The sequence below is a fragment of the Euprymna scolopes genome, chromosome 9, assembly GCF_053919585.1.
Source record: "Euprymna scolopes isolate OS-2025 chromosome 9, ASM5391958v1, whole genome shotgun sequence".
Classification (NCBI taxonomy): domain Eukaryota; kingdom Metazoa; phylum Mollusca; class Cephalopoda; order Sepiida; family Sepiolidae; genus Euprymna; species Euprymna scolopes.
In genome coordinates, this window is record NC_136490.1 from 76,658,793 (window position 1) to 76,677,596 (window position 18,804).

General features: G+C 33.4%; 1 long non-coding RNA gene across 1 annotated transcript in view; it reads left to right on the forward strand.

Annotated features, from left to right (window-relative positions):
* Positions 1–18,804, forward strand: part of LOC145284715 (uncharacterized) — a 180,634-nt gene that overhangs the window by 74 nt on the left and 161,756 nt on the right. The window contains exon 1 of the long non-coding RNA XR_013868867.1: positions 1–726. This exon is cut by the window's left edge and continues 74 nt beyond it. This is a non-coding gene — a long non-coding RNA (uncharacterized LOC145284715). The remainder of the gene's footprint in view (positions 727–18,804) is intronic.

Genomic DNA, 18,804 nt, shown 5'->3' on the forward strand with positions numbered 1-18,804 from the left:
GCCTTATCTCCCTTTACCGTTTTTGGTGCCGATTCTAAGGAAATCGATTTTCTTGAACAACTATCGTCGTGTCTTCATCTTCCAATCATCGGCATTCTAAGAAGCGATAACAACTGCAAACATCAGAAACATCTTTTTAAAAAACTGAAAAACAAAAAAGTAAAAGAAAAAATCACGTCATTTTTAAGATCTTTTTTTTTTTTGTTCTTCCAATTTAATGTTACCATTTCAAAAATATTCCTTATTTTGAAAGCATTTGTTTATTTTACTTCGCAGAAAGAATGGAATTGAAATTAAATATCGATTTTGTGTTCATATAAAAACGGAATCTTTAGTCCGTGTGCGCGAAGAAGAATACGTAGTTTTCGTTGACACCAACAACACGTGAATTTTACGAGAAACTTAATCATTCTAATGCATCTTTCCTCTTCAAACAAATGGTTCGAATAAACCTTTACTTCAAAACAAATATGGCTGTTTTGAAAAACCAACAAAACAACCTTGTCAATATGATCGTCTTATTTCACTTAAAATAAAGAGAAAGAACACGAATCAAAAAAGGAAAAAGAATTCTGAAAACTATAACTGAAACAATCCAGTTTACAGTCATCAATAATTGAAAATAAACATTTTTTTAAGTTTACAAAAGCTTGGATATAATTGTTGCACATTATTAGCCACTTAATTGAGATCGGGAAATAATGAAGCTGGCACGACAATTTGCAGGTATCAAATCTATTAGAACTATTTTTCCCATTTATTTCGTTCTTTTTTTTAATTTCTTTTTTAGTTTTGATCTGTCTTTCTTTTTAGCTTTTTTATGGGTGGGGAGGATCATTTCCTTTGGATTTTTATGCCTGTTGGTATATTTTGTTCTGTCTGTTGTGTCCTTGTTTATCAATGATTATTTTTTTGATTGACCCCCCCCCCAAAAAAAAAAACAGCATACCATTTTTGCTATACTTCAGGGAGGAATGTGTACTAAAGGCGAGACTGTTTGGTTGTTTGAGATCACTACTCCAACTCCCCGCAAAAAAGGTGATGTTATACGGAAAATATCGATTACTGTGTTTTTGTATTTATTTACCGATTCTGTTGTTACTTCTTGTCTCTTCCTCACTTCCACTCCTGTTGCTGCTACTAAACCAATATGTGTAATGCGCGTAACACCCACAATGCAACCTAACCCCCCCTCTCTCTCTCTCTCTCTCTCTCTCTCTCTCAAACATAAATGCTACAGAAGCCATCCCGATTCAATTCTGTTGGATTTCATTCATGTTTTTATTCATATCACAATATGCTAATACAAAATGGATCACATCATTTTCACCAAATTATCGTTGCATTCTTGACGTCGTAAATTGGTGGTTGTGTACGATGCCCAACCCCCAACTCTAAAATGTTTATTGCTTAATCGTTTTGAAAAAAAAAAATCTTCGGATTGCTATCGATTCAGCTCAAACTTTTCAGATTTTAATTTTATTTAATTCCACTTGTTGAATTTGGAAACAGTTAGTAAATTTACCAAAATGATGCACCTCGAAAATGTTAGTTATTTTCTTAAGAAAAATTTTTCGCATTAATATATCGTATTATTGAAAAAAATACTGTTAAATTTTTGCAAGGGGTTCAGTTTATTATGTTGTAATAATATGGTCCCTTACTTGAAAATCAAACTGAGGTCCTGTACCATTTTTATGTTAAACTGAATAAATCACTCTTTAAAAACTTTCTGCTTGATACAATTAAAAGAGAATAATTTTCAAAAAGCTTAAGGCGACATGTAAAACTACTTTTACTTTTTAAGCTTAAACAGAAATTCGTATTAATCAAAAAGAAATTTATATAAATCATTATTTTCATTAGCTAAATAAAAATGGAAAAAAATGTTAAAAATATAATTCTTTGTTAAGTTTTCATAAAGAACCAATTTCTTTTTATGTCAATTTCAATTAAAAGCAATGTCATCCTAATTGGCATGTCACAATTAGTTAAATATTTCTGCATTATTACATAAAACATGTACTTTGACAAATAAATGATTACGTGACATCCGCCATTAATTGTAACAAGATGTACTGAATTACTTCACCTGACTTGATACTATTTAATTATGTACAAACTTGAAAATTAGGTGCTAATGCAGAGATTTTTTAAATCGTATTTCCAAGTTTAATTAAAGTTTATGATATGTTTTATTTTTATTCAATTGTAAGGTTAAAGTACATAATAGGTACAAAACACCCTCTCCTCCCCATGTTAAGAATGGCTTTTTAAATAATAACGTTATTATTTCAGCACGGATCACTCTCTGCATGAGTACCGAAAATTATTTAGAAAACTCTCTTCATTGATAATTAATTTCTATCTTATCGATTTTAGGTAATGTTTAGATATGTTACTAAGTTCGACATAACAATTAAGTTGATAACAGGGTTTGTATTACTGTACACATAGATTCGAAAAAGTTGTCAAAAAACAAATATATAACAAATAAATGTTATCAAAGGCAAGATAAGTTACTTTTCTACCTAACTGGATATATTTTTTGTGTTTTTATTCAGTGTAACATGCTTATTCAGCTTGAAAAACATGCAGTGTTTACCGATGTATTGGAAAATTCAAAATGGCGGCCGACTCTCTCTCGGAGAGGGTAAGTTTGGGAAAAGGTATTATAAATAATAAACTAGACAAAATACTGTTAGAAATTCGCTCAATATATGTTACCGTGACATAAGTTGACATATATTCGGTTGTTTTTTTAATAGTATTTTGTCTAGTTTATTATTTATAACATCTTTTCCCAAACTTACCGTGTTAAAGAGACAGTCGGGCGCCATTTTGAATTTTCCAATACATCGGTAAACACTGCATGTTTTTCGAGCTGAATAAACATGTTACATTGAATAAAAACACGAAAAATATATCCAGTTTGGTAGAAAAGTAACTTATCTTGTCTTTGATAACATTCATTTGTTATATATTTGTTTTTTGACAACTTTTTCGAATCTATGTGTACAGTAATACAAACCCTGATAACATTAGTTTTACTTGAAATTCAATCTTTCAATTTTCGAATTTCACTATTATAATGAAGAAACGCCAATAATTATTCTTTTTGTGGTTAGGATTGGAATGGGGAGCATTTGTTAAAATAAGAGGACGTATCTATATAAAAGCCAAGTACGTCCAAGGATGGAATACTGTTCCCATATCTGGGCAGGAGCTGCTAAAAACAGCCTATCCTGCCTTGACAGAGTACAAAATAGACTTCGTGGCTTAGTGGGGGATGCCGTTTTCTCTACCCTGCAACCTCTCTCCCACAGAAGAGACGTTGCGAGCCTTTCCTTGTTTTATCGTTATTTCCATGGCAGGTGCTTGTCTGAACTCCAATCTCTGGTCCCCCCTCGCCAATATTTCACGAAAAACACCCGTCTAGCTGAATCCACTGTGAAAAATTTCCCCCACTCTATATCTGTGCCTAAATCAAAATGCGGATTCCATGATCAAAGCTTCTTTCTTAGAACTGCACGCCTGTGGAACTCTGTTCCGTCTGCCTGCTTCCCTCCGGACTACAACTTGGATGTCTTCAAGTCTAATGTTAACAAATTCCTAATGAACCGCCCCCTTAATTAAACACTTCATCAAATCTCCACACTAACGTAATGTACTTGCAATAACCCTTATCCCTGAGTGGCTTCCGGGCCTTGATAAGTGGTGATCACTGTGTAAAAAAAAAAAAAAAAGTAGATGATGTAATGAAATATTATTCCTCATATTTGTTCAATAATAATAACAATAAGAAGAAGAATGCTGGCCCTTTATCAAAGATGGGTTTAGGCAATTGAATGGAACCACATAGAATAATGATGCACGTAGCAGTCGTTTGATTCCTATGTTGTTAGTGCTAGCAATCGAGTTCTATGGAAATCACCATTAGTAGAGGAATTAAATTAGTGAGGCATAATAGAAATGGATGATATGTGGAATAAGGAACAAGATTTAACAGGATAGAGATTGGTGAAAAGTTGAAGAATCCGTTTTTAAAATCACCAGAAAAAAACAAAGAAAAATTGTGTACACGTACTCTCATCATAGTGGATTTTCAAAGAATTTGAAGAAGATATTTTTGAATAGTCGTCGATATGTCATTGGATATTTTTTTTTTTTTTTTTTTACAAGGGTGTCACCACTTATCAAGGCCCAGAGGCCACTCGAGGATAAGGGTTAATAGGTATACATTAGTCATTATGATTTTAGCATAGTAAACAGTGGGAATTTTGAAACTTGGATTACTTAGGGGGACGATTCAATTAGAACTTGTTCACATTGGACTTTTTCTTTTTTTTTTTTTTCATAGGTATCAACTCATTATCAAGGCCAAGAGGCCACTCAAGGAAAAGGGTTAAAGAGTGTACAGTAGAAATTGGACAATATAATAATCATTAGTAATGAAAATTTGTTAAATTTGATAACTTATATGGAACGGCTCATCAAGAACTTATTTACATTAGACTTGAAGACAACCATATTGTAGTCAGCCGGAAAGCAGGAAAACGGAAGACAATTCCACAGGCGTGCAGTTCTAATAAAAAAGCTTTGTTCATGGAATCTACGTTTAGGTTTAGGCACAGATAAAGAGTAGGGGGAATTATTGATAGTGTTTACAGCTAGACGAGTGTTTCTGGTGAAAGTTTTGCGAGGGGGGACCATAGATTGAAGCTCAGTCGAACACTTTCCATGAAAATAACGATACATCAGAGACAAACTCGCAACATCTCTTCTGTGAGATAGAGGTTGCAAGGAAGAGAAAAGGACATCTCCTACGAAGCTACGAAGTCTATTTTGAACTCTATCAAGGCAGGCCAAGTCCTTTCTAGCAGCTCCTGCCCAGATGTAGCAACAGTATTCCATCCTTGGACGTACCTGGCTCTTATATAGATAGAGAATTGCATCAGCAGTGAGATATCTACTGGATCGATAGAAAGATCCCACCATTTTTCCAGCGGCCTTGGCAACAGATTTGATGTACGTGTTCCATTTAAGATCAGGAGTAATGGTCAAGCCAAGAAGCTTGTCAAAACTTGAGGCCTCCTGAAGACGAGAGCCATTCATTTCAATTGATGCCAGATGTGGATCAGAATGTTGATGATGTAAAGAGAGAAGCTTGGTTTTAGATGCATTAAAAGTAACCAGCCACTCCTTTCCCCATTGTACTACATGCTCAAGATCAGAGGAGAGAGAATTGGAGAGAACTTGGTCGTTTACTGTCTTAGATGTGCTACCATAAATGGTAGTGTCGTCAGCATAAATGTCTACAAATGATGTAAGGATGTGATTTGGAAGATCATTAATGTAGATCAGGAAAAGAGTTGGGCCCAGGATGGACCCCTGATGGACACCGGCATTAATACTGTGAGCTTCTGATTTTTGCCCATCAACTACTACTCTTATGAACCTATCAGAAAGAAATGATTTAATAATTGAGAAGACATTTCCAGCTATACCATAGCTAGAGATCTTATGAAGTAAACCTTTATGCCATACCCTATCAAAGGCCTTAGATATGTCAAGAGCAATTGCCCTAGAAAGGTTGCCTCCGTCGAGAGATTTGCTAATCCTATGAGATATAACTGTAAGCACATCTGCTGTAGATCTAGCAGAACGGAAACCATATTGAGTGTCACTAAGAAGGTTATTTTTGTTGAGATGGTTGGTTACTTCTGTATTTAACACAGATTCCAGCAACTTACTCATGACGCACAGGAGACTTATTAGCCTGTACTGAGAGGGGGATGAGCGATCACCTGAATTCTTAAATACAGGGCATACTGATGACATTTTCCAGGGAGATGGGAAACTATTCTCCTTAAGACAACGTTTAAATAGTTTTGTAAGTATGGGCGCTAGTTCAGGTTGAAGTTTTTTGAGTACTATAATTGGAATACCGTCCGGGCCAGTTGCTTTACTGGAATCAAGGTTTTTAATTAGCTTGGCAACACATAATTTTCTGGTTATTGGAGAAACGGATTCCTTTGTTTTGAAATGAAACATATCTATAATGGTGCAGATCCTGAAACCGATTCAAACGCTGAGATTGCTGGGAAGTTTGAAGTGGATGATGAAAGGAGAGAAGCAACAAGAATTATGTTGCAAATTTGGTTGAATTTATCTGCAAGCAAGAACTCAAAAACAAATATCATTCTTGACTATTGATTCTATTGATAAATATTTCCCCCATCCTCTCTCATTAATCATTTCATTATCAGATTAATGTAGTTACTATTTAAATGTTTATTTATCCTTTATTGTTTTTACTATTTAAATGTTTATTTATCCTTTATTATTTTACTATTTAAATGTTTATTTATCCTTGAAAAAGATTTATTTGAATAAATTTAAAACAAAACATGAATAAATTTGGCATTTTAACTTAAACTGTTTTTATGACACGTTTAGTACTGGATTGTAGCCGAATTTAATTTTGAAAATATTATTTTGGTTCTGTTTAATTGCCTAAATATTTCATTGATATTTTGTTAAAATAAATATTCACGCATTTATTTATTCATGTTTTGAAAAAAATAGAACTAAAATGGTAATTTCTTTCAATTACAGCAAGAATGACGAAATTAATAAATATTTTCAACGCAATAATATAATGATGATAATATAATTTTTTCCAGACAAACTGTAACTGAACGGTCAAAAATATTTAGAGAATTATTTTAATTTCCTTTTACTTTTTAACCATTTCATCAGATGTATAATTTTACTATCATGTTTGACTGTAATTATCTTGATCTGAGTAAAGGTAGTCGAAAAGAGCTCTTACATTAGTTTACTAAAACGAACATGTATTAGTGATCCACTCATTCTCTACAATGAATAAAATGAAAATTTCCAAGATTAATTCATATTTTTTAAAAATAAACTCATTGACTTTTAAATAATTCTATAGCAAATTATGGAACCGGCTATAGTTTCCAGCCTGCAAGAGCCACAGCTAATGTGCTAGCTGTAATATTACACAGGATCAGTGAATGTATTGATGAAGGGTTCGTTTCTAAAGCAATAACTCTCAAGATATTAAAAGCATTTGATAGTGTTTGGCATACACGTCTACGTCACAAAATTTCCAGCTATGAAATATTGAGAAATGTCCTCTTAACCATAAATCCTTTCTCTTTGATAGGTTTATAAATAGTAGTCGTGGATGGGCAGAAGCACATAGTATCAACACTAATGTTCCTCATATTTTAAGATCATTCATTGAAATCTGTGCAGATGACACTACCATCTATGGCAATACTTCAAAGGCCTGCAATTGCCCAAATCTTTTGATTCTCTTTCTTCTCATCTTGAGCAGATGGAGAATGGAGAAAAAAGTGGTTATTTTTATGCATCCAAAACCAAGGTTCTATCTTTTCACCATCAACGCTCTTAACCACACTTGGCATCAATTGAAAATGAATGGCGTTTGTCTTGAGGAAGCACACTGCATTGAAAAGTTTCTGGGACTGATCTTCTAACCTGAAATGGAAGACTTCCATTAAATCTGTTGCCAAGGTTGCTGGAAAAATGATTGCACCTTTCAGGTATCTCACTCCCAACTCAATCCTCTACCTGTATTAAAGCCAGACGATCAGTATGCAAGTCTCCTAGACCTTTTTCTTACAACTTGCCCAGAGCTATGGTCGTCCTCCATTCTGTCGCCTCTGGGATCTTCCGACCACTCAATTGTCTCAGTTAAAACAAAAGACAAATGTAATAAGTTCTTAAATGTACCTTTCCATCATACAGTGTATTGATACTCTATCTATCATACATTTATATCAGATCTTCCTCTGTACTGCATGTTTAAAATGAACGTGGCCTCTCTATAGTATCAGATTTGACTGAATGGTTAAATGTCGGTATAGATCGCTTCATATTCTCCAAGAAATTTTAGCAAGCACCTAATAGCTAGCCATGGTTCTCTCCAGAATGTGCCGCTACCATCGCACAAAAACACCCACTATTTCCACTGCTTTTAGCGAAATAGATGCACTGAGATTAAAGCCGCTATTAGGACTGCCAGCAACTACTGTAAGAGTAATAAAGTATGCAAGAGAGTTGTATGACCAGTCCGTTAAGTGCAAAGTAACTGAGCAGCAGCTTCGTTCTCCTGAGTTTCGGCGAATAACAAATAGGGTTCTAAACCGAAGCGTGTCCTCTATCCACCATGATGAGATTACCTGAAACCAAACTCTTTGCCAAGAACTTTGCAGCAAATTCTACCCTATACATTCACGACCGCCTACCCATTGTATTTCCTCCTGTGTCTGAAAACACACTATGCGACATACAAATAACTGTGCATTATGTTGCCACGCTTATCAAAAGTCTCGATTCCAGTAAAGCAACTGGCCTCGATGACATTCCAATTATAGTGCTCAAAAAACTGCAACCAATGCTAGCTTCCATACTTTTTTAAGCGTTAACTGAAGGAGAAATTCTTCCCAACACCCTGGAAAACCTCATCAGTCTGCCTTGTATTTAAAAATTCAATCAATCGGTCATCTCTCTCTCTCTCTCAGTGCAGACCAATCAGCCTTCAGTGCATCATGATGAGTTACTGTAATCTGTATTAAACAGAGAAGTGGCCAACCACCTCAGCAAAAATAACTCGGTGCAATATGGTTCCCGTTCTGCCAGATCTACAGGTGATATACTAACAGTAACATCTTACATGATTAGTGAATCTCTCAACATGGGCTTCATTTCTAGATAAATAAAAGGCTTTTGATAGGGTATGGCATAAAAGTCTACTATACAAGATCTCCAGCTGAAAATGTCTTCTTAATTATTAAATGATTCCTCTCTGATAGGTGTATAAGAGGAGTGGTTGATGGATAGAAATCAGAAGCTGACAGTATTATTGCTGGCGTCCCATAGGGTTCCATGTAGGGCCAACTTTCTTCCTGATCTTCATCAATAATCACTGAAATCACATTATTAGATCATTCGTGGGCATTTATGCGTAAGACACTATCATCTATGACAACATTTCAAAGGCTGGAAATGACCAAGATCTCTCTGATTCTCTCGCCTCTAATCTTGAGCACGTGGTACAATGGGGAAAAAGGTGGCTGAATTAATTTAATGCATCTAAGACCAAACTGGAAAAATGATTGGATCATTTTACCACTCCAGTAGATATCTCACTGCCGATGCAATTCTCTACCTGTATAAGAGCCAAGTACGTCCTAGGATAGAGTATATGGACAGGAGCTGCTCGGGGCACCCTATCTTGCCTCGTCAGAGTTCCAAACCCACTGTGTAGTCTAGTAAGTGCTGCCATTTTCTCTTCTCTGCAACCTCTTTCCTACAGAAGGGACGCTGCAAGCTTGTCTCAGCTCTATCGTTATTTTCGTGACAAGTGTTCGACTGTGCTCCAATGTATGGTCCCCTTAGCCAATCTTTCACAAAAACACCCATCCAGCTGAAATCACTATCAAAAATTTCCCACACTCTTTATCAGTGCCTAAACCTAAATGTGGATTCCATAAACAAAGCTTCTTTCCTAGAACTGCCAACCTGTGGAACTGTTCCGCTGGTCTGTTTTCCAGCCCACTACAGTATTGTCATCTTCAAGTCCAATGTAAACAAGTTCTTATTGAAATGTCCTCATAAATAATTTAATTATACCAAATTTCCATTACTAACGATTACTACGCTATTGTTCCAATGACTACTGTACACACATTAACCCTGATCCTCGAGTGGCCGCCGGGCCTTGATATGTGGTGACCCTTTTGTAAAAAAAAAAAAAAAAATGGAGTATTGTTGCCACATCTGGGGAGGGATTGTTCAAAACACCCTTTCCTGCCTGAACAGTACAAAACCCCGCACGGCACGTTCCAGGGGCGTCATTTTGAGAGGGTAAGAATAGAAAAAATAAATAAAGAAAGAAAAATAAATAAAAGTAAACAAAAATCTGAAATTTTATACAGAAATGAGTCTTTAAGGCTATAAAAAAAAAAATGGGAATTTTGGAGATATCGGAAACGGAAAAATGTGTCCCTATTTTTCGATTCCAAAACCGATTCTTTTATATTTTTAATTTAATTTTTCATTATTGGTACTAGTGATAAATATTTGTTATTTTTAAATTATCACTAAAACTAAAATGATGATAACATCAAAATACGATGTAATTTTACTTGTAAAACAAGTTTTTTTAACAATACGCTGTGTAACCTTTTAAAGAAAGCAGTTGATTTACATGTTCCGAAAAATGTTGATAAATTAAACAAAACATTTTTGTAAAGAAAATACTTTCAAGCATCACTGATAATTAAGTGTTGCAACGAAAAATTGGGCACTGGAAAATTAGCAACAGGAAATTACGTAATTTTGGAATTGTAAAAACATTAAGCAACTACGGAATAAAAATCAACTGAAAACAGATTTTATGATCGTCCTATCGGGGTATATAATTTTGAATAGGAACTTAGTGTTGCTGCATCTCAAATACTATTTAAGTGGCTTTCTATTCAATAATTTAAATACCGACGAATTCCTTTCAAGTTTCGAACAGTCACGGGGTAATTGATTTTTTTTTCGAACTCTTAAAAATGTTAAAATCGCTGACGTATTTACGAATAAACCGAAATGTATTATGATGAATTAAATCTGGAATAGGATTTTAATTTATTACTTTTTTTATTAATATAATAATTGAAAAAGATAATACAAGAAAAGTGTCTTTAGAACGCACATCTAACTTTGAAAAATCGACTTGCTTGCTTTCAAATAAGAGTAAATATTCAAAAATATGTGCAATTCTGTGAGAGGCGCTTGAATCCTATTTAATACTATATCCTCTTCAAGAATGGTCTTAAAATCTGTTTTCAATTGACATTTATTCCATAGATGCTTAATTTTCATACCTTGCTAAAATTAGTTCCCCGGTGTCTAATTTTTTAAAATTCAATTAAATTGGATCAAGTAAAGAGTATATACCCTGTAGCAGACGACGCCGCCTGGCGGTGACAAGCGCACATTTCAACTAACACCGGTGATTCGACCTTGACATTGGCACAAGCACATGGCGTCGGGTGTTTGTAAACACGTCAAATAGCAAACATGCTCGAATATTCGCCAACAATTTTTTTTTTAATCAGAGAGGCGGTAGCACTCTCTATATAGGGATGGCCCATACACGCCTATATACGCCTACAAAACAAAACTATCCAAATCTCAAAAATCAACTTATAAGTTTCAAAAAGCACATATTCTTACAGAGAAGCGTCTTACGAATCCAGCGAGTGTCAGAACGTCGGTTAAAATGTCAAAAGAGAGCAAAAAAAAAGGGGTACAAAAATGGCCAATTGCTCTTCTTTTTTCTTTCTTCTTCTGCTTTCTTCTTTCTTTTGAGACGATGTATCTCGGTGTACGGACGGTCTCTGACAACAGTTCAAGCATCAATCGACTGCTCTTTACACGGAGAAGTGCAGTGACCCATCGCTTTTTAGCTAACTCCATAATTAAATAAGATTACGTGTAATAACAAGTTTTAAACACTATATACCTAATGTAGACAGACCACTTCGAACACGGAACTTCTCTCAAAAGGGACAGCTCCAAATAATACACCGGATGCTCACAGACGTTCCAGTTTGCCAGTGGCCTATATTTCTTGGACGCTGAATATTTGAGGTGAACGTTAAGGTTTTTTCTTTAAACAGTAACCCACCAGCGTTAATGAAACCACGAAATCTTTATCTCAGTTGATCAAAATTGTTATAAGAGTAACCTATCAGCAAGTACGACGTCAAAAAACAATGTTATAAAAACAAATAATTCTTCAGATTTTGGACTGTAAAATATGTACAAAATGTCAATGCTGTGACCAGGATTCGAACCTAGGTTAGCACGGCCACAACGTGGGGTCCTAACCTCTAGACGATCACGGCTAACACTGACGTCTGTCGCTCTTGGCAGAAAGACACATGACTACTGCCAAACTATTTAAAAATAAGGAGGAAACTTGAAATTCTCACGCATGCGCAAAAATACACTATTGCAACCATTGTTAAATGCAGCTGAATCTCTTCGCTCGCTAAGAAAAGTAGATCAGACCAGTTCTTCTAAGAACTCACCAAACGCTAAAGGAAATAAGTTAAATTAACCGCAAAAGAAACTGCAAGAAAGTCATCTTCTAAGAACTCACTGGAAGCTGACCAAAAAGAATCAAAATCCAAGCCCTAGCCACAAAAATAACTAGATATTGTGGCTACTATACACAATCTACTAATAAAAACAAGTAAGTTTTCTAAAATAAACTACAATAAATTAACCAAGTAACCTCACACTGTCACTGATTAGGACTTCATATAAAGACACCAACTACACTATTGGTGTATATACCGTTCCACACTTTAACTATTGGTGACGGGGCAGTATCTCAATTCTACAAGAGTTGTCTTGCTATAAGATAAGTGATATTATAGTAAGATACACATAAGTGTTATATGTTTACATTTAATAAAAAATGCCAAAGTCAGCACGTAGTAAAAAAGCTCAGAGAAATATAGACTATGAAAAAAACAAAGTCAAGGTATTATCTGAGCAAAAAGAATACTATCAGAAAAATGCTGAAATAATAAAAATTAAGTATCATGCAAATCCTGAGGCAAAGAAGGCTGCCTCACGTGCTGACGCAAAAGCACGGTATAACAGGGATCCCGAGAGGAAAAAAACTGCCTCACGTGCTCTTTATAACAAAGAACCAGAAAAAAAGAAGGCTGCCTCACGTGCTGACTCAAAAGCACGGTATAACAGGGATTCCGAGGGAAAAAGCTGCCTCACGTGCTCTTTATAACAAAGAACCAGAAAAAAAGAAGGCTGCCTCACGTGCTGACTCAAAAGCACGGTATAACAGGGATTCCGAGGGAAAAAAAGCTGCCTCACGTGCTCTTTATAACAAAGAACCAGAAAAAAAGAAGGCTGCCTCACGTGCTGACTCAAAAGCACGGTATAACAGGGATCCCAGGGGGAAAAAGCTGCCTCATGCACAAACTATTATAAATATAAATATCAAAAACTGTCAAATCTTTGCCAAAACGCCAAAGAATGAACCAAGAAAAATTTAATAGTGAAGGTATGAACATTTTAGAACTTTATAATACTCTAACTGTTTTATCAGAGAGGCGGTAGCACTCTCTATGTAATATAGAACCGATGGAGGACCAAGAGGCAACTCCTAAGGCCCAAAACCCAAAGACCTAAAACCCAGCAGGAAGTGACCTGCTACTAAAGGAGGCGGCAATGAGCCGCCTCCTAAAAAAGACAATACTATCATAAGACTGTAAGTAAAAATACTAATTAACAAGAATAAAAAAGCATTGGAAATGCAAAAGGATATAGGGATGGTATGCCAAAAAGTATACAAACAAGATAGCTATGAATGGCTAGGCACATGGAAATAGAATCGCATCCAAAGTATAGCCCTATAGCTTTTTACAACCGTAATGATGGCACGGAATGAAGATTGGAGAAAAGCTATAGGGCTATACTTTGGATGCAATTCTATTTCCATGTGCCTAGCCATTCATAGCTATCTTGTTTGTATACTTTTTGGCATACCATCCCTATATCCTTTTACATTTCCAATGCTTTTTTTATTCTTGTATATTTACAAAACTTTTGAAGATTTAAAAGAAAAAATATATATATTTACAAAACATTTTTTTAAGTAAGTAACAAAACGAACGTATTTAAATAAAAGATATTTAAATAAATGGGTGTCTTTCTGCTTCGGATTTTTTTCGACCAAGATTGATATTTATGTACCGTGTTTTTTTTTTGTTTTGTTTTTGTTTTTTTTTTTTTGGGGGGGGTTCTGTGTGTGTTTTTAAGACAATTTATTATTCTTTTTATTACATTTTCACCACAAACAAGGCACATTGCCACTTTGGTATAGGAGGCTACTGTCAGGGGCAACAACTACTGGGGTACTATGTTGGGATTTGGGCAGCAAGATGTCGGTTCACGTTACACTTGAACTTCTGCATGTCAGTACAGTTGGGGAAGCAGTGGCCTGGAATGGAATTCCAGAGTTTAATTATTCTTTAAAACATTAACTTCAACGACAATTAATATATTTTTAAAATAATATTTTGAAATATTAAATTTTGTCGAATATTCGCGAGCAAGATTTTTAAAAAAATAAAAGATATTTAAATAAATGGGCGTCTTTCTGGGTGCGTTTTTAATATATTTACAGAACTTTTTAATAACTTTTTTAGTCTTTTTATCAAACAAAAATAGAACTTTTATAATGACATATATATTATGGACTGTTTTTCAAACATCGAAATTTTAAAATTAAAGTTAGTTTTATTAAAAAAAAAACAAAAAAGACGAGATGTTTTGTTTTCAATTAAATTATAAACTTTATTTGAACTTTCAACAAACTTTTACAGACATAAAAAATAGATTTTATAGATATTTTATAATAATTTTTTAAAAATATATTTAACAAAAAGTGTCTTTTTTTATAATTTCGTTGTTGATTAAAATTTAAAAGTAATAAATGGTGAAAAAAATATCTCGAAAAGAAAAAACACCTCGTCTTTTTTTTTTAAATAAAACTTTAATTTTAAAATTTCGATGTTTGAAAAACAGTCCATAATATATATTTCATTATAAAAGTTATATTTTTGTTTGATGAAAACAATAAAACAGTTAATAAATACAAAAATAAAAAAAACAGTCCATTAAGTTCAAATTAAGACTGTTTGAATAAAACTTATAAAAAAAAAGGTTCATTCTATACGGTTTTGGCCATTTTTTTGTTTTGTGTACTTTTTTTAATACAATTCAATATTTATTTAAAGTGCGATGTATGTCGGTGGTCAGTGAAGGAGAAATCCTTCTAGGCCGAGGTAATTTTTATGCATAATAAAATCACAAGTATAAACAATGGAGGTTATATATTATTTTATTCACATATCTTTTTATAACTTTTATTTTTATAAAGATGAATTCTAGATAGAAATCTTTTTATAATTTTTATTTTTATTAAAAAAAACGCACACGGAAAGACATCCATTTATTTAAATATCTTTTATTTATTAAATACGTTCGTTTTGTTACTTACTTAAAAAATTTTTGTAAATATATATTTTTTCTTTTAAATCTTCAAAAGTTTTGTAAATATATTAAAAAAAAAAAAAGAAATTGCTGGCGAATATTCGAAGATGTTTGCTATTTGACGTGTTTACAAACAACCGACGCCATGTGCTTGTGCCAATGGCAAGGTCGAATCACCGGTGTTAATTAAAATGTGCGCTTGTCACCGCCAGGCGACGTCGTCTGCTACAGGGTATCTATTCTTTACTTGATCCATTAAATTAAAATAAAAATATAAAAAATGATTTTTAATGTTTTTGATTCGTCTGGGATATCATTTGTTATTGTTTGGCTTCAATAAGATGGTGGGGTTTATCGGGCGTCCTTTTGTCTGGTCGCCTGGCTAGCATTGGCAAAGTTTACGAGGAGTTATTAAAAGGCGTGCTTACAAAAACAAATTTTTGATAATTTCGAAGTCTTAGCCTCATATGAATTGGACAGTAATAAAATGAATGAATTCAAACCTTTCGCATCTATATGTGAAAACATGGGTTGGTTCATTTCTTCTTTGATTTTCGGTTCATATGTCTGTATTTGGGTATTAACAGGCTTGATAGATTCAAAACTTATCACGCCTATACACGACAAGGTTTTGGCTCATTTTTTCTTTGATTTCAGTTCATGTATCTACTAAAACAAAATTTCTGAATAAGAGAAGTCTGATTTGGATGATAAAGCAATAAAATCTCAGGATAAAAATAGAAATTATTTTTGGTAAATAATATTTTGAATTCCGTTCAGCAATTTAGTTTTCAATTTTCCCATAATTTTCCCCGAGGACGCAGAAAAGACATTGAAAATTTGCCAATAAAAAATGTAAGTGCATTTTTTAAAACCTATTTTTATGAAATTCAAAATGTGTTTCATGAATTGAAAACTGACATATTTAAAAAAAATTATTTCAGTGTTAAACTTTTATTTTAATGTTAGAATTGTTTCCTTTGTAAAAGTTAAATACATTCTTTTACAAGGTATAATAGTTACTTATTTTGCTTTTGGTAACATTTAATTGTTTTGTGTTTATTTTTTCTCCCTTTTTTTTTTGCTTTCCTAGATATTCTGAAAACTCCTGAAGACGAGAAGAAATAAAAAAAAAAAAAATAGATTTAAGAATTTAGAGTAGGGGTCATTTTCACATGTAAATTTAATGTAAAATAAACCTCTGTTCGTTTTAGGGCAGTTAAGCAAAAAGTGATTTTCTTGAAATAATTTTGCTGATTTTTCTATGGAAAACTTTTATCTGGAAGTTGGAAATTTTTAACCCCCCTCCCCGTAAATTTAAATTAATTTCCAAATTAAAAACTTCAGTGGCCACAATACAAATTGTAATAAATTTGAAGAAAATAAAATAAAGAAAGTGTTACCATTTGATTTTTTATTGTACATGAACCTCAACTTTTGTGAGGGGTTGGGGAGTTAAAAAAAGCATATAAATTATATTTTTTTCTCAAAAACTATTCAGCCATCCATTCCCTGGGCAATCTTGACTAAAGTTGTTCACAAGATGGCGGTTATGAACGGATGTAAAAATGAAACGAAACGCAAATTTTAGCGGAGCAAAATAAGCGAGTTGACTGTACAGACTAGCAAAAAAACAAAAAACAAACCTAACAACTCGACTGCTTATAACAGCAACTAATAATAAACGTGTTTTAATTTTTAACTACTCTGTACTTATTATGAATATGTTAATAATTAAACGAAATAACTAAGAAGTGTTTTTATTTCTACTAGACTATTTTAGTAATATTTTAATAAACAAAAGATATCGTAAAAATTGAATTACATCGTCCTTTCTTTGCATAATTACCAAAACAAAACAATGAAATGAAATAAAAACCTAAGAACTTTATGTTCGTTTTTTTTCAAAATGGGTGAAACAATAAATAAGCAAAAAAATAATCGTTACTAAAGGCAGACTAAGTTACTTTGTTACCTAATTAGATAAGTTTTTTGCGTTTTAATTTATTTTTACATTTTTTCACACTATTTTTATTCTTAAGTAAAAAAAAAAAAAAAGACGTTAAAATTGCTTTGTTTGCTATTCTGGAAGACTACATTATTATTTTTTTTATGTCATTTCTTTGTTTTATTTTTATTTCATTGGTTTTATTTTTTATTTTTATTTTTTGGTAATTATGCAGAGAAAGCACCATGAAATTCAAATTTTACGGTATATTTTGTTTCTTCAATTGTTATTTAGTTCTATTTAAAAAAAAAGTTTCTTAGTTTTTTTTTTCATTTCATTTTTTTCTTTTTTGTAATTATGCTGGGAAAGGACATTGAAATTCAATTTTTACGACATTTTTATTTATTAAATTGTGATGTCAAACTACAGTCTAGTTGAAACAACAAAAAAATTAGTTATTTCATTTAATCATTAACATATTCATAGCAAGTACAGAGTAGTTAAAAATCAAAATATGTTTATTATTAGTTGTTGTTACAAATAGTCGAGTTGTTGCTGTTTTTTTTTGTGTTTTTGCTAGACTGTACAGTCGACTTGTTAATTTCGTTTCGCTAAAATTTGTGTTCTATTCCATTTTTTACATCCGTTTGCGGCCGCCATCTTGCGTACGACTTTGGTCAAGATTGCCCCTTCCTTGTATTTTCTAACATATTTTGTTAAATAAGAAAATATTTTGAAAAGTATTTAATAATTATTTTAGTTATTTGGGGAGTTTGTTTTACAATACACAGAGATTCGAAAAGTGGTAAAAATAAAATATACAGCAACTAAATGTTACCATTGGCTATAAAAGTTATTTAGCAACTTAACTGAATCATTTATTGGTTTTTAAAGTAGTTTGAAACGCTCTTTATTTCATCAAGACAGTAAACGACCAAGTTCTCTCCGATTCTCTCTCCTCTGATCTTGAGCACGTGGTGCAATGGGGAAAGGAGTGCCTGGTTACTTTTAATGCATCTAAAACCAAGCTTCTCTCTTTACATCATCAACATTCTGATCCACATCTGGCATCAATTGAAATGAATGGCTCTCGTCTTCAGGAGGCCTCAAGTTTTGACACGCTTCTGGGCTTGACCTTTACTCCTGATCTTAAATCAAATCTATTGCCAAGGCCGCTGGAAAAATGGTGGGATCTTTCTATCTATCCAGTAGATATCTCACTGCTGATGCAATTCTCTATCTATATAAGAGCCAGGTACGTCCAAGAATGGAATACTGTTGCCACATCTGGGCAGGAGCTGCTAGAAAGGACTTGGCCTGCCTTGATAGAGTTCAAAATAAACTTCGTAGCTTCGTAGGAGATGTCCTTTTCTCTTCCCTGCAACCTCTATCTCACAAAAGAAATGTTGCGAGTTTGTCTCTGATGTATCGTTATTTTCATGGAAAGTGTTCGACTGAGCTTCAGTCTATTGTCTCCCCTCGCCAAACTTTCACAAGAAACACTCGTCTAGCTGAAAACATTATCAATAATTCCCCCCACTCTTTATCTGTGCCTAAACCTAAACGTAGATTCCATAAACAAAGCTTCTTTCTTAGAAATGCACGCCTATGGAATTGTCTTCCGTTTTCCTGCTTTCCGGCTGACTACAATATGGTTGTCTTCAAGTCTAACGTAAACAAGTTCTTGATGAGCCGTTCCATATAAGTTAACAAAT